Source organism: Triticum dicoccoides, chromosome 3B, assembly GCF_002162155.2.
Source record: "Triticum dicoccoides isolate Atlit2015 ecotype Zavitan chromosome 3B, WEW_v2.0, whole genome shotgun sequence".
NCBI lineage: Eukaryota > Viridiplantae > Streptophyta > Magnoliopsida > Poales > Poaceae > Triticum > Triticum dicoccoides.
The window spans coordinates 223,757,911-223,781,429 of record NC_041385.1 but is presented as its reverse complement, the minus strand read 5'-3'; positions in this window follow the sequence as shown (position 1 = coordinate 223,781,429).

Below are 23,519 nucleotides of genomic sequence, written 5' to 3'. Positions count from 1 at the left end.
TGCGTTTCAAGTGATCCTTAAATCAGTTAATATAACTACTTTAAGTCTCGGGGGCTACTGGCATATACAACTATTAAATTCTCTTACCCGTATGTCTTTTACATACTGCTCCGTGGCTCTGGTAAAACCATCTTGAGCCGCACGGAGGTGCGCGTCCCCCGTGTTAAAGGCATTCAATGCCTCAAGGGAGAAGCACGCGTCACGAAATACTATCCGGCGGCGCCTGTGGTTCATGGCGCTCTCCACCACAGACTTGGTGGCGGACAGTCTGTCTGCGTCCTCCGTTGGAGGAGTGTCCAGCTCGCGCCTTGAGCTCGCCTCCCCCTCCAGACCAGGTGCTGGAGCCTGGTTGGTGGAGGTTGGATTGGCAACCTCTACGCCCGCAGTCCGGCGGGCGCTTTTTCTCCTACAAAAGTCATGAGCACTCAAACGCTTCCTAGGAACGTTGCTCCAAATAATTAACTGTGAGCTATACCTTTGCGGCGACGTTTCAGTCCGTGCCGCGCTCCTCTTCCGCCTACTGGTCTGGACTGGCCTTTGTTGGTCAGCCGCCGCGGGCTCGGCTTCCCACCTTGAGGGCGGTTCCTGCAAAACACCATCGTATGCGAAGGTCAGAAATGAACAAGGAAGATATAATGGTGTCGGGACTTCGATCACAATCACCTGGGAAGCCGGATATAGTCCGGGGTAGTCAGCCGTAATGGCGACTAAAGAATTATCCATGCTGAGCTGGTGGAACACCCCGTCGATTAGCTCCACCTTTATGTCCGGATCCTCTTCGGAGGCCGGATCCTGGGATCTCTCTGGATCCTCGGGTTGCGGAGCTGGACTTAGCATGTCCTCCACAACCCGACGCAACTCCTGCGTTGAAAACATGATATAAGAAATTTAAACTTTGAAAGCATGGGTCGGGCCCGTAAAGTGTTCGCTTACCCAGCGCCGAGGGTTATTCATGGAGAACCCGTTCAACGGGTTCGTCTGGAGAAAGTCCTCCTTCTCCCCCTTGTACAGGCCGGACAGGATCTTCGCCAGATCCTCGGCCAAATCCGGTCCTTTGCGGCCATGACGGGTGGCATCGTCCTCCCCGTTGAAATCCCACATGGGGTGGCCCCTGTATTGCAGTGGCTGCACCCCCCGCGTAATGCATGTTGCCATGGCTCCAATCATGGCAACCCGGAATGGGCCAGTAATCTTATCCGGCCCATCAAATAATGGACGCTCTTGTCTTCCTCCAGTTGGGGGCTCCGCGGACACCAACTAAGGCGTTTCTTCAGAGGAGCATTACCGAACTCCGGGAGGCCGATCCGAACAGGGTCCGGCAGCGGAGCGTCTTCTATGTAAAACTATTCCGAAGACCAGTCTTCGGACGCCTTCTTAGGGGTTCCGGATGGATATCCGGTCCCGGCAATGCGCCATATTTCGGCGCCGCCCACTTGATATATGGACCCCTCGTGAGAGCGGGGTACAAGGCAGAACAACCTCTTCCACAGTGCAAAATGGGGCTCAACCCCAGGAATAGCTCGCAAAGAGCTACGTAACCCGTGATGTGCAGGATAGAGGCGGGCGTAAGGTGATGGAGCTGGAGTCCGTAGAACTCCAGGAGCCCGCGGAGGAACGGATGTATAGGAAACCCGAGCCCCCTTATCAGATAGGGGACGAAGGATACCCGCTCCCCTTTGTTGGGACTTGGGGTAGCCTCCGCTTGCTTCCCACCTTGGTAGGTGGCCAACTCGGCTCGAACCGGGACCATGAAGGCCGGAGGGAGATATCCCTTGGCTTGGAGCGTCACCAGCTCGTTGTGTGGGACAGAACATCTCCTCCAATCTCCTGGCGGAGGGCTGGGAGCGCGAGAATAGGAGCCGCGTCGATGGTCCATGATAGAATGGATTCTTGGTCAGAAGCGCTCCGACGAGTACTTGTGGAAGGAAGATGGTGTGATTTGGATCTGGATTCTTGCCTCTCTTATAGGCAGATTATTTGCACAGCTAGGGGGTAAAGCATAAAAGATACCCTAGCTTTTCGCATTCGTGCGACATGTGGAAGATGGCCATTATTGGGCGCGGAAACCAAGAAGCGCAACATTGATAAGGAAGCCGGACACTGTTCTGCAAACACACCGAATTTGGAGGAGAACCCGCCTTGCAATGCCGAAGACTATATACGCGCTGGACTTATCGTCATTGAAGCCTGGTTCGGGGGCTACTGAGGGAGTCCTGGACTAGGGAGTGTCCGGACAGCCGGACTATCATCGTCCGCCGGACTCCAAGACTACGAAGACACAAGATTGAAGACCCCGTCCCGTGTCCGGATGGGACTTTCCTTGGCGTGGAAGGCAAGCTTGGCGATACGGATACGTAGATCTCTGTCAGGACCCCGACTCAATGCCACATCGATCTAGCATGTAACACCTCATATCACTTTGCGGCCTCACGCACGGTATCCCCACGGGTGTCGCCTTACCTTTGCCCGGGACCGTTTGCGCCTTTTGGCACACGTATATGATGGTGTCGCTAGCATCCATATGATAAAGAGCCCGGGCTGACATGGCTAGTCGTAAACCCAAGGTGGCACTAACTTACAGGGACAGGCATCCATGACCCAGCATCGAACGAGTCGGTCATCAGCGAGTGAATCCAGGCTGTAGCACTGGGCTAACAGGACTCCGGTGAACAGGGTTGTAGCGGGCTAGCAGGACTCCGGTATTCATCGCGTGACATTTCCCCGAAGGGACAGACACAGGATCGAAGAAGGACACATGCCGGCCAACCTAAGTGTTCCGGAGCAGTAGCAAGCTACCAGGGCTCAGTGGAAGCACTAGGAGACATTTCCCGGTAAGAGAGTCTACTAAGGATAAACAACTAGATAGTCAGATCCCACACATAGCAATACACATTACACGTACGCATAACATGCAAGTATGTGCTGTACAACATGGCATCACAGCATAACTCAACAACTCATATAGATAAAGGCTCAGAAGAGCCATCATAGCATTTATTGCAAACAGGGGTCACAAGACCCATCATACAGAGCATACAAGCAACAAGCGGAAGCATTACATGTCTGGGGACAGACATCTACAAATGAAAAGGGCTGAAGAGCCTGACTATCTACAACATCCGATCAAGATCGTAGCTGAGGTACTAGCTACTAGTCGAAGTCCACGAGAACACTAGTAAGACCGAAGTCTCCGCTGCAAAAACATAAATAAAGCAACATGAGTACAAAGGTACTCAGCAAGACTTACATCAGATCCTATCATACATGCATTTGTATGAAGAGGGTAATGTGGGGTTTAGTTGCAGCAAGCCAGCTTTGACTCTGTGGCTATTCTGTTCTACGATTACCAGAAACTCTGGAGGTGAGACAACATACACGAGTCCACTAATCACCATTCAATACACTACTATGGATTCATCCCCGTCTCCCTACGAGAAGGCCATCCATAGCACTCACACTTGTCTTGAGCTTTTTAGGGTAACCACTTCAAGTTGTCTATGTACCATGTAAGCATCCAAGAAGTCCATAACCGCGGACCCGGCTATTCGAATAGATCATGTTAACCCTGCAGGGGTGTACTTCTTCACACACACTCTCGCCACTTACCGCCATGTACACGTCATGTATCTCGGCAACCTTCAAGCGGAAGCCTGGCGAGGGTGTCGGCCACGACCTGACTAACCACACAAGACTCTAGCCCAGGTTTATCGCCTATTCGGGTTCCATCCGTAAGGAGATCCGGCCGGGGTGTCGCTCACGGCCCCAAACGATGTGAGCAGGGTTCCCAAGCCCACCATCCGGGTGCCACTTGGTACACCGTGCCACGTGTGCCTAGTCTGTCCCAAGCCCACCCTGCCGGGTGCCACTTGGTAAAAAAATAGCACTACCTACAAACACCAGAAACTAGTTGCGACTCCTGGACAGAGACCAAGTTGGTTAATAAGTCGAGAGGGGTCGAGTTACCGGAACCCAATGTGTGGTAGTATCGAGTCATTTGGACAACATACATAGAACTCAGTGCTTAAGGACGGTTCTAGTGAGACAACCCACCATGTACTCCTACATGGCCTCTCACCGCTACCTTTACCAAATCGTATTCACACACTTCACTCTCAGCATCAGAACATATCGTGACACTCCAATTCATTCCCAATGAATCAGACCTGACACAACTCTAAGCAATAGCAGGCATAGCATGGTAGGAACACATCAGTGGCTTCAATCAACTCCTACACATGCTAGTGGGTTTCAACTATTTACTGTGGCAATGACAGGTCATGCAGAGGAATGGGTTCAACTACCGCAGCACAAAGTAGCAGATGAATCGTTGTTGTCCTAATGCAATAACTGAGAGCAGGAGCAAGAGAGTAGGGTTTTATCGAAATGAACAAGGGGGTTTGCTTGCCTGGTAAATCAACAGAGGAGGCACTGCTTCACAGACAGGTACTCTGGAACAGCTCCGGAGCAGGACCTATCGAGAAGGAACGGTGCCGGCAATCAATACACAATCATATGCAACAATATGATGCATGAACATGGCATGTAGATGTGATGCTGTTTGGGCTAATGCAACTGGTAATCATTTGGTTTGAAGTCCATTTGAACCAAAGGTTCAAATGCATCTCCAAATTAAGCTCCTACATATGCCATAATGTGTTTTTCTCATATTCAGCATGTATAAGTTGGTTTGTCATGCATGAAACTAGTACAGATGGAAAGATTGCATTTTTCTGATAATTTTTCATATATAATTTATTTTAATCTGAGCTACGGTTGAATTGTTATGAATTTTTGAAGTTTAAAACAATTTCTGGAATTTTCTGATTAAATTTAAATCCAGAAATCATATATTGCGTCAGCATTGAGTAAGCATGACGTCAGCAGTCAACTGCGGCTGATGGGGTCAAACCTGATGTGTGGGGCCCACACGTCAGTGACAGGGGGGTAAACAGAGGGTTAATTTAATCCTAATTAAAAATTAGTGGCGCTGGGGCCCACTGTCAGCCGCAGGGGGGGGGGTTAGTTAACGGTGATTAGCACTAAGCTAATCACCTGCCGACGGGGCCCACTCGTCAGACCGGCGAGGTCGTCGGTGGCGACCTCTGGACGCAGCAACGTCCGCGAAACAGGCCACGAGGGGGAGAAGAGAGGGGAACGGTGGCGGAGCTCACCGCGGATCCAACGGCGTCGTCGGCGAGCTCGGGGAAGGCTTGGGGCAGCCGGAGCGACGACGGCGATCTCGTCGGCCGGAGCTTGAAGACGACGGCGATTGCGATGAAGCAGGGCTCCCCCGGGTTGCTTGCTTGGTGAGGAGGGAGAGGGGGTCGCGGCGGAGCTCGGGGACTCTACGGAGGGGCGAGGGGACGGCGGGGAGCGCGTCGGTGGTGAGCTGCGGCGGCGGCAGTGCTTCGGTGAGAGAGAGAGAGAGAGCAGGGGGGGAGAAGGAGGGCGAGGGAGAGTGCGAGAGCGGTCGGGGGCTGCTTGGCGTCGTCCGGCGTTCCAGGGCGACGAGGAGGCGCCAGGCAAGCAGGGAGACTGGTGGTTTGGCGCGGTGGCGCGCGCGCGCCCCGGGCACTCTCCCCTCCCTCTGTCGAGGACGAAGACGACAGAGGAGGAGGCGGGCTGGGCCGCCTGCTGGCTGGGCCGGCCTGCTGCTGCTGGGCCAGAGGCGCCAGGCAGAAGCCCAGGTAAGGTTTTCCTGTTTTATTTCTTTTTTTCTAAATTTTCTGACATTTGTTTTTGATTTAATAAAATACTAAATCAACTTATTACCTTATGCCAATTTTTGCAGGAGCTAGATATATTATTCCAGAGCTCCTTTATAAATGGCATAATTTTTGGACCATATTTCATATATATAACAATATATATCCAAAGCAAATAATTATCGGATTAATCCAAATGGCCAAAATTAAATATCCATGAGCTCCTAAAAATATTGGTTTGATTTTTATCTCTGTCCAATATTTTCAGAGGGCAACATGAGCATTTTCTTGGACCCTTTTGGAGAAATTTTTATTTGGGTCATTTTCAAAAATGATTCTGAGGGTTCCACCAATCCTCATTTCAAATTTAAATGAGATTTAAACATGATGCACAAATGGCTAGCTAGTCTAGGTCATACCAGACTAGGGATGTGACAACTCGCCCCCACTTGGAAAAATCTCGTCCAGAGATTCAGGGGTCGACGGAAAGAAAACGGGGTACTCCAGTCGAAGACGATCTTCTCGCTCCCAAGTAGCTTCTCTCTCGGAATGATGAGACCACTGAACTTTGAGAAACTTGATGTTCTGACGTCGGGTAACACGCTCTGCTTGATCAAGAATGCGAACCGGGTACTCTCGGTATGTGAGGTTATCTTGGAGATCAAGCGTTTCGTGGTCCACTCCGCGGATAGGATCCGAGAAGCAACGCCTGAGTTGAGAGACGTGGAAGACATCATGAACTCGAGAAAGATGTGGGGGTAGTTCCAATTGGTAGGCAACCTCTCCTCGTTTGGCGAGAATACGAAAAGGACCAATGTAACGAGGAGCCAACTTGCCCTTGATACCGAAACGATGGGTACCCTTCAAGGGAGTAACCCGAAGGTAGGCCTTTTCGCCAACTTCATAAGTCATATCCTTATGATGACGATCATACTGACTCTTTTGACGAGACTGGGCTGTTTTCAAATTCTCACGAATGATGCGAACTTGCTCTTCTGCCTCCTGGATCATGTCCGGTCCAAAGAATTGTCTTTCACCGGTTTCTGACCAGTTCAAAGGTGTTCGACATCTTCGTCCATAGAGAACCTCAAAAGGAGCTTTCTTGAGGCTGGATTGGTAGCTATTGTTATAAGCAAACTCGGCGAAAGGAAGACATTTCTCCCAATCCATACGGAATGAGATAACGCAAGCTCTGAGCATGTCTTCGAGAATTTGATTGACCCATTCCACCTGACCACTCGACTGAGGGTGGAAAGCGGTACTGAAGGAAAGATGGGTTCCCATGGCAGTTTGGAAACTCTCCCAGAAATGAGAAGTGAAAAGACTGCCACGGTCTGAATTGATCTCTAGGGGAACACCATGAAGTGACACTATTCGAGAAATGTATAAGTCAGCAAGCTGACTAGCAGTGATACTCTCTCGAACAGGAAGGAACTGAGCCACTTTGGAAAGACGATCAACGACTACGAAGATAGCGTTATTCCCTCTCTTGGTCCTGGGAAAGCCGGTGATGAAGTCCATACCAACTTTATCCCATTTCCATTCAGGAATAGCTAAGGGCTGAAGGGTGCCAGCAGGCCTTTGATGCTCTGCCTTAACGCGACGACAAACATCACAGTTAGCAATAAACTGAGCGATTTCTCTCTTCATCCTGGTCCACCAGAACCTCTGGCGTAGGTCCTGATACATCTTAGTGCTACCGGGATGAATCGTGAGAGGAGATTCATGCGCCTCCTTAAGAATCAACTGCCGAAGATGTTGCTTCTTGGGAACCACCAAGCGATTCTCAAAGAAAACAACACCACGATCATCCATAGAGAAACATCCACCAACTCCCTTCTTAATGTTTCTCTTGATCCGGGTAATCCCCGTATCATGCTTCTGGGCTTCTATGATAAGGTCCACAAGGGTAGGTTTTGCCACCAAGGTAGAAAGGAATCCGTGAGGAGCAATGTGAAGATTAAGCTTACAGAATTCCTCATGGAGAAATGGTTGGCCTTGCTGCAACATGAGATTGTTGCAATAGGATTTACGGCTTAGAGCATCAGCCATGACATTGGCTTTGCCTGGGGTGTAGGTAATCCCTAGATCATAATCTGTGATCAACTCCAACCAACGTCTTTGCCTAAGGTTCAGATCTGGTTGGGTGAAGATATACTTGAGACTCTGGTGATCGGTGTAGATCTCGCAACGTTTACCAAGAAGGTAATGTCGCCAGGTCTTGAGTGCATAGACTAGGGCTGCAAGCTCTAGATCATGTGTAGGATAATTATCCTCATGTGGATGCAACTGTCGAGATGCATAGGCAATCACATGACGATCCTGCATAAGAATGCAACCTAGTCCCTGTCGTGAGGCGTCGCAGTAGATAATGAAGTCTTTAGTGAAATCCGGTGGCACAAGTATGGGAGCAGAAGTCAGGCGTCTTTTCAGTTCCTGAAAACTGTGTTCACACTGTGGGGACCACTCAACCTTTTTATCTTTCTTGAGAAGTTCCGTGAGGGGTTTGGCTACTTTGGAGAAGTTTTCAACAAAGCGGCGACAATAGCTGGCTAGACCAAGGAAACTCCTAACTTGTTTGACTGTTTCAGGTGGAGTCCAATCGAGAACGGCCTTGACTCTCTCGGGATTGATAGAAATGCCCTTACCAGAGATTACGTGGCCTAGGTAGGTCACTTCTGGCAACCAAAATTCACACTTGGAGAACTTGGCATAAAGGCGGTGCTCTCTGAGTTTTTCTAAAACAAGTCTAAGATGTTCGGCATGCTCTTCCTCGTTCTTCGAGTAAATAAGAATATCATCGAGGTAAACCACGACGAACTTATCCAAGTACTCCATGAAGATCGAGTTCATCAAGCGGGAGAAAGTAGCTGGAGCATTGGTTAGGCCAAATGACATGACGGTGTACTCATACTGACCATAACGAGTAACAAAGGCTGTCTTGGGAATGTCCCCGTTTCTGATCTTAATTTGGTGGTATCCTAACCTCAAATCCATCTTGGAGAAGACTGAGGATCCAGCGAGCTGATCATACAGGTCGTTGATCCTGGGGAGCGGATACTTGTTCTTTATCGTGACCAAATTAACGGGACGATAATCTACAACCATCCGGTCCGTACCATCCTTCTTCTTAACAAAGAGGACGGGGCAAGCCCAAGGAGAAGAACTAGGACGGATGAAACCCTTTTGCAAGGACTCATCAAGTTGTTTCTTAAGCTCGGCTAGTTCTAAGGGTGCCATCTTGTAAGGTCTCCGGGAGATTGGAGCTGTTCTTGGGATAAGATCTATGACGAACTCTACATCTCTGTCAGGTGGAACACCTGGCAGTTCCTCTGGAAAGACATCCGGAAAGTCAAGGACTACTGGGATATCTTCAAGGTCTGGAAGAGGGCTGGCATTAAGAGAATAGAGCTGACGCTTTGCAACTCTAGTGGAGACGGTGACTATCTTGCCAGATGGGTGTGTAAGCTGAACAGATCTTGTGTAACAATCAATCTTGGCATGATGAGCTGTCATCCAGTCCATACCCAAGATGATGTTAATATCTGAGGACTTGAGGGCTACAAGTGATGCAAGGAATACAAGTATGTCAACAAGGATTTCATTACCATGGCTTACACTAGAGGTTTGCCATTTGGATCCAGGAGTTTGGATGACTAGCGGAGTTGGCATATCACAAAATGACATGTTGTGCAAGTTAGCATAGCTTTCAGAAATGAAGGAGTGAGATGCTCCAGTATCGAATAGAACTGATGCTGGGTGACAATTGACAAGGAGTGTACCAAGAACGACATCCGGATCATCATGAGCATCTTTGGCTGAGACGTGATGCACACGTCCATGTTCAGTGGGAACTGACTTGACACTGATCATCTTGCGTGATGGCTTAATACAGCCAACAGTCTTCTCGGGCTGGGGTGGAGCATAACTAGTCTGAGAGCAATCACATGCATAGTGTCCTGGCTTCCCGCATGTGAAACAAGTCCCTGAGGTTGGACGTGGACCCGCACTGACAAGCGGTCTACCAGTAGGCAAGGGTGGAACATACGACTGAGCTGGGGAAGGCACCACATAGGATGGCCTCGGTGTATATCCGGAAGGAAGAGCGGAGTTTGGAACCCAAATCCGGCGCTTCTGGGAATTAGAGCCAGAGGAAGATCCCAAATTACGGGTGTGCTTACGAGACTCCTCGTAAGTGAGCTGAGCTGTCTCTGCATTGATGGCCTTGTTCACAAGGGCTTGGAATGTATCACAATGATGCAGGTGGAGATCACGGCGCAACTTGGGGTTGAGACCCTTTCGGAACCTAGCCTGCTTCTTGGCGTCCGTGGACACTTCTTCTGTGGCATAACGGGCGAGGTTCTCTAACTCTCTGCTGTAAGCATCAACAGCCATCTTATTCTGGGTGAAACTACAGAACTCTTCTCTCTTGCGATCAATGAGGGCCTGGGGAATGTGATGCTCGCGAAAAGCCCCAGTGAAATCCTTCCAGGTAGGAATCTGGCCAGCTGGAAGCAAAGCCTCATAGTTCTGCCACCAAAGACTAGCAGGACCTTCCAGGTGATATGTGGCATAAGTGACCTTGTCATCTTCAGCTACGTTCGCGGAACGCAGCTTATGAGTGATGCTACGGAGCCAGTCATCTGCATCGAGTGGCTCGATGGAATGATGAAAGGTAGGTGGGTGCAAACGAATGAAGTCATGAATGGTCGCAGACTTATTGGACTGATGTGCGGTGTTCTCCTTGATACGTGCCAACAAACGGTTAGACTCACGCTTGTTCCTCTCCATCTCTAGCATGAACTCTGTCAACAAAGGTGGGTCGGGAGGATCCTCATCCCTACCATCTTCATGGTTCTGGCTATGAACAATAGAACTTGATGACATCCTGAGAAACGAAACCAGGGACGGAGTCAGCATCAACTATAGACTGTAGAATGTAGGACAAGGAATTAGTATCTCTCGAACTCCTAGGGAAATTCCAGCAGCATAACGGCAGTAAAATGCTCAGAATGAGACAACCTACTAGAAATGGGGTGGTAACATACTCATCATCATCACTCAAGGTTCTGAGATAGTACTAAACAGACTACACCGGAAGTACTCGAAAACTGGGGTATGACTCTGATCAACCAATCCTAAGGGACTACGGAGTAGTAACACGTGATCCTGATAGACGGAAGAGAAGCCTAGTTCCTTAATCCCGTCGGAAAGATAGGATGACTCAGATCAGAAGGTCATGAGGTATAAGGAGTAAAAAGAGCCTTACGTTCCAATCCACAATCAATTCCCTTACATAACTAAGGATTTTCTATACTCAACTTCGACCGGTTTGGCTTGGTAATCCTACAGGCAGTCAGGCTCTGATACCAGCGCTATCAGGACCCCGACTCAATGCCACATCGATCTAGCATGTAACACCTCATATCACTTTGCGGCCTCACGCACGGTATCCCCACGGGTGTCGCCTTACCTTTTCCCGGGACCGTTTGCGCCTTTTGGCACACGTATATGATGGTGTCGCTAGCATCCATATGATAAAGAGCCCGGGCTGACATGGCTAGTCGTAAACCCAAGGTGGCACTAACTTACAGGGACAGGCATCCATGACCCAGCATCGAACGTGTCGGTCATCAGCGAGTGAATCCAGGCTGTAGCACTGGGCTAACAGGACTCCGGTGAACCGGGCTGTAGCGGGCTAGCAGGACTCCGGTATTCATCGCGTGACATTTCCCCGAAGGGACAGACACAGGATCGAAGAAGGACACATGCCGGCCAACCTAAGTGTTCCGGAGCAGTAGCAAGCTACTAGGGCTCAGTGGAAGCACTAGGAGACATTTCCCGGTAAGAGAGTCTACTAAGGATAAACAACTAGACAGTCAGATCCCACACATAGCAATACACATTACACGTACGCATAACATGCAAGTATGTGCTGTACAACATGGCATCATAGCATAACTCAACAACTCATATAGATAAAGGCTCAGAAGAGCCATCATAGCATTTATTGCAAACAGGGGTCACAAGACCCATCATACAGAGCATACAAGCAACAAGCGGAAGCATTACATGTCTGGGTACAAACATCTACAAATGAAAAGGGCTGAAGAGCCTGACTATCTACAACATCCGATCAAGATCGTAGCTGAGGTACTAGCTACTAGTCGAAGTCCACGAGAACACTAGTAAGACCGAAGTCTCCGCTGCAAAAACATAAATAAAGCAACATGAGTACAAAGGTACTCAGCAAGACTTACATCAGATCCTATCATGCATGCATTTGTATCAAGAGGGTAATGTGGGGTTTAGTTGCAGCAAGCCAGCTTTGACTCTGTGGCTATTCTGTTCTACGATTACCAGAAACTCTGGAGGTGAGACAACATACACGAGTCCACTAATCACCATTCAATACACTACTATGGATTCATCCCCGTCTCCCTACGAGAAGGCCATCCATAGCACTCACACTTGTCTTGAGCTTTTTAGGGTAACCACTTCAAGTTTTCTATGTACCATGTAAGCATCCAAGAAGTCCATAACCGCGGACCCGGCTATTCGAATAGATCATGTTAACCCTACAGGGGTGTACTTCTTCACACACGCTCTCGCCACTTACCGCCATGTACACGTCATGTATCTCGGCAACCTTCAAGCGGAAGCCTGGCGAGGGTGTCGGCCACGACCTGACTAACCACACAAGACTCTAGCCCAGGTTTATCGCCTATTCGGGTTCCATCCGTAAGGAGATCCGGCCGGGGTGTCGCTCACGGCCCCAAACGATGTGAGCAGGGTTCCCAAGCCCACCATCCGGGTGCCACTTGGTACACCATGCCACGTGTGCCTAGTCTGTCCCAAGCCCACCCTGCCGGGTGCCACTTGGTAGAAAAATAGCACTACCTACAAACACCAGAAACTAGTTGCGACTCCTGGACAGAGACCAAGTTGGTTAATAAGTCGAGAGGGGTCGAGTTACCGGAACCCAATGTGTGGTAGTATCGAGTCATTTGGACAACATACATAGAACTCAGTGCTTAAGGACGGTTCTAGTGAGACAACCCACCATGTACTCCTACATGGCCTCTCACCTCTACCTTTACCAAATCGTATTCACACACTTCACTCTCAGCATCAGAACATATCGTGACACTCCAATTCATTCCCAATGAATCAGACCTGACACAACTCTAAGCAATAGCAGGCATAGCATGGTAGGAACACATCAGTGGCTTCAATCAACTCCTACACATGCTAGTGGGTTTCAACTATTTACTGTGGCAATGACAGGTCATGCAGAGGAATGGGTTCAACTACCGCAGCACAAAGTAGCAGATGAATCGTTGTTGTCCTAATGCAATAACTGAGAGCAGGAGCGAGAGAGTAGGGTTTTATCGAAATGAACAAGGGGGTTTGCTTGCCTGGTAAATCAACAGAGGAGGCACTGCTTCACAGACAGGTACTCTGGAACAGCTCCGGAGCAGGACCTATCGAGAAGGAACGGTGCCGGCAATCAATACACAATCATATGCAACAATATGATGCATGAACATGGCATGTAGATGTGATGCTGTTTGGGCTAATGCAACTGGTAATCATTTGGTTTGAAGTCCATTTGAACCAAAGGTTCAAATGCATCTCCAAATTAAGCTCCTACATATGCCATAATGTGTTTTTCTCATATTCAGCATGTATAAGCTGGTTTGTCATGCATGAAACTAGTACAGATGGAAAGATTGCATTTTTCTGATAATTTTTCATATATAATTTATTTTAATCTGAGCTACGGTTGAATTGTTATGAATTTTTGAAGTTTAAAACAATTTCTGGAATTTTCTGATTAAATTTAAATCCAGAAATCATATATTGCGTCAGCATTGAGTAAGCATGACGTCATCAGTCAACTGCGGCTGATGGGGTCAAACCTGATGTGTGGGGCCCACACGTCAGTGACAGGGGGGTAAACAGGGGGTTAATTTAATCCTAATTAAAAATTAGTGGCGCTGGGGCCCACTGTCAGCCGCAGGGGGGGGTTAGTTAACGGTGATTAGCACTAAGCTAATCACCTGCCGACGGGGCCCACTCGTTAGACCGGCGAGGTCGTCGGCGACGACCTCTGGACGCGGCGGCGTCCGCGAAACAGGCCACGGGGGCGGCGTCGGAGAGCACCGGGGCGTAGCCCGGGCTCTCGCGCATCTGGTGGGGCAGGTGGAAGTAGCGGGGGAGGCCGGAGCTCGCCGGAGCAAAGCTCGCGGCGGCGGCCGGAGCTCGGCTTCGATCGGGAACGGGCTGCGGGGCACGGGGAGGCCACCTGAGGGGCTCGGCGGCACCCTCGTGGCACCGGGAGCGCGATGGGATGCTCGGTTTGGGCGGAGGCGGGCCGAGACGGCGACGGCAACATGGACGGCGGCGAGAGGCTTCGGCCGTGGTGGGGAACGGCGCTACGGCGCGGAAACGAGGGGGAGAAGAGAGGGGAACGGTGGCGGAGCTCACCGCGGATCCAACGGCGTCGTCGGCGAGCTCGGGGAAGGCTTGGGGCAGCCGGAGCGACGACGGGGATCTCGTCGGCCGGAGCTTGAAGACGACGGCGATTGTGATGAAGCGGGGCTCCCCCGGGTTGCTTGCTCGGTGAGGAGGGAGAGGGGGTCGCGGCGGAGCTCGGGGACTCTACGGAGGGGCGAGGGGACGGCGGGGAGCGCGTCGGTGGTGAGCTGCGGCGGCGGCAGTGCTTCGGTGAGAGAGAGAGAGAGCAGGGGGGAGAAGGAGGGCGAGGGAGAGTGCGAGAGCGGTCGGGGGCTGCTTGGCGTCGTCCGGCGTTCCAGGGCGACGAGGAGGCGCCAGGCAAGCAGGGAGACTGGTGGCGTGGCGCGGTGGCGCGCGCGCGCGCCGGGCACGCTCCCCTCCCTCTGTCGAGGACGAAGACGACAGAGGAGGAGGCGGGCTGGGCCGCCTGCTGGCTGGGCCGGCCTGCTGCTGCTGGGCCAGAGGCGCCAGGCAGAAGCCCAGGTAAGGTTTTCCTGTTTTATTTCTTTTTTTCTAAATTTTCTGACATTTATTTTTGATTTAATAAAATACTAAATCAACTTATTACCTTATTCCAATTTTTGCAGGAGCTAGATATATTATTCCAGAGCTCCTTTATAAATGGCATAATTTTTGGACCATATTTCATATATATAACAATATATATCCAAAGCAAATAATTATCGGATTAATCCAAATGGCCAAAATTAAATATCCATGAGCTCCTAAAAATATTGGTTTGATTTTTATCTCTGTCCAATATTTTCAGAGGGCAACATGAGCATTTTCTTGGACCCTTTTGGAGAAATTTTTATTTGGGTCATTTTCAAAAATGATTCTGAGGGTTCCACCAATCCTCATTTCAAATTTAAATGAGATTTAAACATGATGCACAAATGGCTAGCTAGTCTAGGTCATACCAGACTAGGGATGTGACAATCTCCTACCATTGTAACCGACTTTGTGTAACCCTAGCCCTCTCCGGTGTCTATATAAACCGGAAGGCTTTAGTCCGTAGGACACAACAACCATTACAACAATCATACCATAGGCTAGCTTCTAGGGTTTATCCTCCTTGATCTCGTGGTAGATCCACTCTTGTACTACCCATATCATCAATATCAATCAAGCAGGAGTAGGGTTTTACCTCCATCAAGAGGGCCCGAACCTGGGTAAAAACATCGTGTCCCTTGTCTCCTGTTACCATCCGCCTAGACGCACAGTTCGGGACCCCCTACCCGAGATCCGCCGGTTTTGACACCGACACCCTCGATAAGCTTCGGAGTGACATTTCCGTAAGATTTGTCCCTGTTCATGCTCAAGTACACTACGTCTAATAATACCATCTATTCCTTCTTTATAAAGATGTTGAGCATCCCAAAAGTAATGTCTTAAGTCATAGAAGAATTTTTTCTTTTGTTGGTAGTGAAACTAGGTGGTATATATTTATCAACAATGTAATTAGCATAATTCGCATACCAAGGAGTGTTATGGGAAACATTTATTGCAGCTAGTTTTTCATCAAGAAAACTATCATTAATAGGTTGTGGGTCATCAAGAATATTTTCTAACCTAGACAAGTTGTCAGCTATGGGGTTCTCAGCTCCTTTTCTATCAGTGATATGTAAATCAAATTCTTGTAGTAAGAGAACCCATCTAATAAGTCTAGGTTTAGCATCTTTTCCATAAGATATTTAATAGCAGTATGACCAGTGTGAATAGTAACCTTAAAGTCTACAATGTAAGATCTGAATTTATCACAAGCAAACACAACCGTTAAAAATTCTTTTTCAGTAGTAGCATAATTTCTTTGGGCACTGTCTAGAGTTTTACTAGCATAATGGATAACATTTAGCTTCTTGTCAACTCTTTGTCCTAAAACAACACCAACAACATAATCACTAGCATCACACATAATTTCAAAAGGCAAATTCCAATCAGGTGGTTGAACAATAGGTGCAGAAATTAAGGCTTTCTTAAGTGTTTCAAAGGCTTCTACACAATCATCATCAAAAACAAATGGAACATCCTTTTGTAAAAGATTTGTAAGAGGCCTAGAAATTTTAGAGAAGTCTTTAATAAATCTCCTATAGATACCAGCATGACCGAGGAAACTATGAATACCTTTGACATCTCTCAGACTTGGCATTTTCTCAATTGCATCAACTTTAGCTTTATCCACCTCAATACCTCATTCAACAATTTTCTGCCCCAAGAAAATACCTTTATTAACCACAAAGTGGCACTTCTCCCAATTCAAGACAAGATTAGTTTGCTCACATCTTTGCAAAACTCGATCAAGGTTGCTCAAGCAATCATCAAAAGAACTTCCGTAAACGGAAAAATCATCCATGAAAACCTCAACAATCTTTTCACAAAAGTCAGAGAATATTGCAGTCATACATCTTCGAAAGGTAGCAGGTGCGTTACATAAACCAAAAGGCATGTGTCTATAAGCATAAGTTCCAAAAGGACAAGTAAAGGTGGTTTTCTCTTGGTCAGGTTGTGAAACAGGTATTTGAGAAAAACCAGAATATCCATCAAGGAAATAGAAGTGTGTGTGCTTTGATAGTCTTTCTTGCATTTGATCAATAAAAGGCAAGGGGTAATGATCTTTCCTAGTTGCTTTATTTAGTTTTCTAATATCAATTACCGTCCTAAAGCTAGTAACAATTCTTTGTGGAATAAGTTCATTTTTATCATTAGGAACAACGGTACACTACTGCAGGATGCTGCTAACGTGACACTACGATCAGAGACCCTTCGACGAAACTGTGTACGATGCAATAATCGCAAACGGTGGTGTAAAAAAACTGTCAAAAAAGGTGCAAAACATTTGCGATGACGGATGTATCAAACATGGTTCAGATTTTGGTTGCGTGTGCGATTCAGGGCATACGGTTCAGTTCAATTAACTGCTTGCGATGAGGAGGAACAAAAGAAACGGGTTGCCAGATGAAGGCATGTGCGATGTAGAGCATACGGTTCACTCGAATGAACAGTTTGTGATGAGGCGGAACAACAAAAACAGGCAGCCACATGAAGGTGTGTGCGATATACGACATGCAGTTCACTCGGATGAACTGTTTGCGTTGAGCCAAGAGAACAAAAACGGTTCAACTTAACAAGATGTGTGTGATACGCGACAAACATGTCTGTAATCGGAAATGTGTGGGAAGACCGATAACAACACAGACGATTCCTGTTAACAAGCCATGTGTGTTGTGAGCAAACGATTGCTAGTATAGAACTGTAAGTGATTGATGAAATCATCACCGACAGGTTCCATTGTTTAGTCCGTGTGCGATGTGATTTGCTATGTCTACAGAGCATCAACATATATACTGAAAAAGACAGCATTGCATAACCAAATTAAGCATACAATTACACAAGTGACTACACACATAACATTTTGACACACCAAAGTAAGCAATTACATGCATACTAAACTAGGAGAAACGAGGATCTAATTATCTACTTTTTGTTGCGATGATGCTTGCCATTGCCTAGCTTCCGGCTGGACTGTTTTGGGGAAGGAGGCACTTCCTCATGTCAACGATCCGCATGTACATGTCGTAGCACGTGTACGCCTTCTTGGCCGCGTACACGACATGAGCTTTGTCGAGTTTCTCCATCCAGGCCGAGTGCCAGGCACGCTTGTCCTTGTTGTAGGAATCCTTCATGTTTTTGTATTAGGGGTCGATGATGGCCTCGACGAGGTGAACCAATAAGTCCTTCTCATGATCCTTGCTGCCCCAGATCTTGTATTGGCCCTGGACGTCGACAAGATTCTGGCAGGCGATGCCCGAATTCTTGAGCACCTTGACATCGTTGATGATGTCCACCATAGCGAACATGTGGTGGGGGCTATTGACAAACCCGGTGAAATGCCCGCAAGGCCTTGTGGCCAGGTAGTATTGGTAGATGAGGACGTGGTTGCGCACACACATATGGGCAACGGCGACCTCGGGACAAGACCCGGCACGAGCGCGAGTGTACTCAAGGTCGAACCCGACCACCTTGTACTTCTCCTCGGCAAGCAACAACTCCATGATGTGGATGGAGTGCTCCACCCAGACCGGGTTGTTGGTGTACACCACCGAGAGCTCCGTGAACCTTCGATGGGTGTCCACCACGGCATGCACGGTGAACTACTTCTCATCGTCAGCAACCGCTCGGAGCACCATTGGATCCGCGCAGGATACTCTCTAAGAATTTTTCATGGTGGGTGTGCTACTTGCAATGGTGGGGCATGATCGAAAGGTTGAAGGGACACAAGGGTTAAATAGCCGCTGTAACAAATGGGGGCCAGCCGGCCTGTAATCGTCACGTCTTGTCATGGCGTTCATAGAGGAGGATTCCAGCGCACTCTTGACAACACTGCACTGCACACGTTTTGTTTGACCACACGTGGGCTCGAAGAGGCGCCAAATGTATCGTCGGTGAGCCTATTCTCATGCTACCGCACAAGCTTCCCGCCTGGCTTGGTTTGCCACGCGGTGGCTAGAAGAGGGACATATCGTGGGCGTTTATTGGCAAAAAGCTTTGTAAAAACAAAGTGTGTGGAATGACTTCGATCATAAGTTTACCCGTGGGTGATGAGGTCAAAGTTACATAGAAGGGTGATGATGGACACTCGAGTGCGATAATTAATCCCGCGCTCTACAGGGCACATGGTGGAAGAGACCAACTGTGTGCAATAATGTCGAAGATCATAGTAGAGTTAGCTATATAGATCATGTGTTGTGAGGTCGACAAGGTAAACAGATTCGAGAATGGTTAATAAAAATCTAAGACCATTGCGTATTAAGGTCAAAATAGTGCTACCAACATACGAGTCTCATACGATGCCATTTCAACGATTGTACCACAAAAGCTCGAAATATTACAAGGTTCAAATTCCAGAGTTATATGGCTCAAATTCGAAGATTACAAGGTTCAAACTAATATTAGAAATGAAATTCAGGTCATCAGCTGCAAACGCTCGTGCTGATCTGCTAAACATGGATATCAGAGAGGTTCAAACTAATATTACCACTTCTAAGTCTGGTTTCGAAACCTCACAACTTTTGCAAAGGGGTCAGCCACTGAGAAGTCATGTATGGGGTTGACACGATGACTTCCGATTACTCTGTCATCTGAAGTTCCAAAATGAAATTCAGCATTTTTGGAGCCTATTCCATTCTGCCGCAGGCGCCGGCGCTGATCAACAAACCATTCATTTTTGCGAAATAAATGTAGGGCAAACCTCATTACCTTTAGCACCCTTGCTCTGATAACAAAGAACCTGGCAAATATAATCTCCGGTAAGGTCCCTCGGTAGGAGTTCAAAGTAATTTCCGAGAGATGCAGATCTAGGCATTTGAAATGACTGTTATATTGTATCACATTACCCACCACTGGGCATAATCTTATCTGCAAAACAAGAAAACATGTTAGTGCGTGGATGCAGTTTTGAACACTACTACATGCCTATTTGGTTTGCATGATTTGTAAAATGCACTAACATTCCATCTTCGATCTGACATGATTAATATGTGCATTAACATGCCATCTTTGATCTTTGCAAGATGTTGGAGTGGATGAAAAGTTCCCTAAGAAAACTAGTACAGATGAATCCAAAGGAGAAATGCATATGGATTGTAACGATATGGACCAAGCATTGTCATTGTAAACTTGGAAAAGGAGACATGTATGTACTGAAATCCTCCAAAAGAATCCTTCAGAATCGTAGTACATTGTCATTGTAAACTTGAAAAAATGTGTCACAAATTGAACTCCCTTATGGTTAACATTTAACAGGAAAGGAACATCACCTTGATATATAGCTTCTCCAGGCACGGAAAGCATCTCAGGAAACTGACAACTTGCTCCAGGTTGGGGCCGATAGATTCTAGTGCCAAGACCTTCAATGTGCATAGTTTCGGGGTCAAGCTTGTCGGAATCATTTTCTGAATGACACACGAAAAAACATCTGCAAAATTATAAATAATGTTAATCTGTAGAAGGAGAGGTAGAAGGCGGTTGTTGTACCTGAACGAGTGTGGATCGAATAACAAGTTCGGGGTATTGTCAGATGAGTAGCCCAACACTGTCAATTTCATCACGGAAATGACATTGATTGTTGTTGGACCTACTTGATCAAGTACAAGTAATATCTCACGTGCAGGTGTGTCCTCAATGACCATACTGTGGTACCCATCTTGTGATGTCTTCCTGCTGAACCAGCAACACACATAAATAGTCCAGAGAGTCATGGAGGTGATGTGGAATGTACTCAACCCATTGATCACCTAAAGATGAAGGAACTCGGGTGAAGTATAGCCATGGAGCAGGTGCTCCATGTCACCGTTTAAGAGGCAGACGACAATGAGCTCGAGGTGCTTCAGTCGTGGTAGAATAAGAGCGGGCACATCTTTAAGGGGGGATGGCAGTTCCTGAACTTGGCGACGTGCATCATGGGCGCGAGGTAGAGCGCGGACGTTGGCAGCAAGCGCATATGCCCATCATCAAAAGTGAGCTCCTCGAGCTGATCTAGGGAGGGGGATCGGAACCAGTCGTCAAGCTTGGATCGGTCCCTGCTGTTGGAACAGAACTTGCGCATTCTAAGTCCTCTGATTGGGCCAAGGTGACTGTCGAGGATCTTGGAGAACGCATCCAAGCTTTTGCGATAGCCATGGCAGAGCTCGTGGGTGTCGATGAGATCGAGAGGGGTGGAGTTCCATAGGGGGCGCCACCGCCGAGAAAGGACGGTTGTCCGCGCCCCATATTTGATTGGGAGGAGGGAGATGATGACTGTCAACATATCATCGGGGAGGCTGCTGATGAAGTCTAGGCCTGCTGGAGTCACTTGCAGTTCTAGATTGCCCCGCGTCCGCTTGTTGGCAGCCCTGTTCTCCACCTCCGGAGTCCCTTTGTCAGCGGCACTTTCTGATAGAAATGGGAGTACAGGGAATATTTAGTTAAAATAGGGCAATAGAAAAGTGTATTGATAACTACAAGTTATCAGGTAGGAATATAGTAAGAAAATGGAATAATAATTGGTTGCTTAAATACTAAACAATTCATTGAACATTGCTGGGTAAGTCAACATGCAGATAGTTGAAAAGAAAACTTACTTCAAACAAAGTCTGGATGGATGATTTTGTCGGGGAAGTTAGCATATATCTCATGACCAGGCCCTTTTATGTGAATTGCAATTCTAGTGCCAGCTTTCAGTACATCAAACTTAGAAATTTCTTTCCAAAAGCCAGTGCCAAAATAGGAGTCACCACGTTCATCAAGTCTTACAGTAGCACTGATTGTAAATTCATGGTTTGTGTGCAGTATGACATCCCTGCAGTCTTAATCTATGTGTTGACACCAGATTTTGGCACGGTCAACAACTTATTTAAAATGGCCTCAAATGGAGAAGATCTACATGAAAGAGTTCCGTATTATTGATATGAATGTCTTTGAAGTTTGGGCCATCGCCGTCCGATTTCATCTCGAAGGCCGAAACAATGCTCAAAGTACTAAGATCTTATATTCAGAGTACAGTTTGGCGGATTAAGCCCCCAAGACGACCTCAAATGAAAAACTTCCTACACAAGTTGTCTTCGTCTCGTCGAAACGGACGATTTTGATATAAAAATCGTCTTAATCCGAGGTCGTATGCAAAAGTTACAGCCAGTACAAGACGCTGTTGCACCGGATGGCCACACACTTCGGGGACAACCATCCGGGTTTTGATTTTCTCTGCGGATGGCCGGACACTCCGGGTATGTTCGTTCAGGTTTTGAATTTTGTTGCTGCAGACTTCGGAAAACAGCCAAAAACCGCTTCAAGATGGCCTTAGATCGAAAAACGTTCAACATGAAAGTTGTTCGTCTCAACGAAACGGTCAAGATTGCTTTTGGGCTCGTTTATATCCGAGGTCGTTTACTCCCCGAAACATGGCCCGCAAGATGCGGCCAGATTTTACCGAACAGTTTTGGAAAGTTCGGACCAAACAAATGCGAATTAGACTAGGTTTTGGACGTGAATTGAAGCCTTTTCCTTGCACGGGAAGTCCAACCGCCTCTTATATACTTAAGGGGTGACGGCCGATTGAATATCAACACACAATCGCAAAACCCATCTAATTTTTACCCTAGTTTTACATCTCTCCCTTGTTCTTTCTCTCTCGTTCTTCGTTCGTTCTTCGTATTGAAGGGCATCGATCCTCGAGGCTCTAGGGGCGGGCGAACTGACCTAGGGCAGCCCATAGTTTCTGCTTGTCCAGACGGGGTCCCTCCTGGGCGCGTGGGGTTTCGGGTGCTCAAAAGCGCCCGCCGGATTGATTGCGTACCGCGCTTCCGGACGGGCATCCTTCGACGTGAGCTGCGGTGCACCCTCAGCGTTGGAGGTACACGGTGAAGTGTTTGTGTGCGAACACACTTTTTGGCGACTCCGCTGGGGACGAAAGACCAAGAATCATCATCAACCATGTCTAATCTCCCCAAGCCCTTAGAAGTTGACGCCGATAACATCATTAAGCCCGGTCTTGATGAACTATCGGATGAACATCGCCAAGCCTACGAAGCGCGCAACAAGCAGCGTGAAGAGGCTTTCGAGGCGCTCAAGAAAAAGCGCGAGGAGGAGGATTTGGAAGCGTTTCTTTCAACTTTCAAGAAGGACCATCAAGGCAACATCACTCTGGTTGGAAACGTCAATTTTCCTCCCCTCATCGACGAACAAGATGTAATCACTGTGAGTAAAGTTTTTTCTCCAGAGCAAGTGGCTGTGATTGAAAGTCTTCTTAGTAAGGGTAATGTGATGACATACAATTCTTTTGTGGCTAGTGCTAATGCTCAGAAAAATATGCCTCCATCATCTAGTGGTACTGTTGGTATATCTGAAACCCCTAGTCCAATTTTACCTATTTCATCAGCACCACCTATGCAACATCAATATAATATGCCGTTGAATTTTTATCCTACTCAAACCAACTAGCTTGTGGCTGCACCTACATACCCTAATCCTATTATGATTGTGCCCAATTCAGCGTCAACGCCGAATCACTTTGTCACACCACCCATAGGCGCAAGCATGTTTGGTCTTCCGCCGAGTTATGGTTCGGCGTCCATCCCACAAGTTGCACCAATAGCTAGTACTCAGGTTGCTCCTATGTCATTGCCACAAACATCTTCATCTACCTTGGATCCAATTTTAGCTAAAATAAGGGAGGATTTGCATAAGATGTTTGTAGAAACTTCCAGAAACGAGCCGAAAGTAAAGAGTCGTGTGTATCAAAAGCCTTATCTTGAACACTTC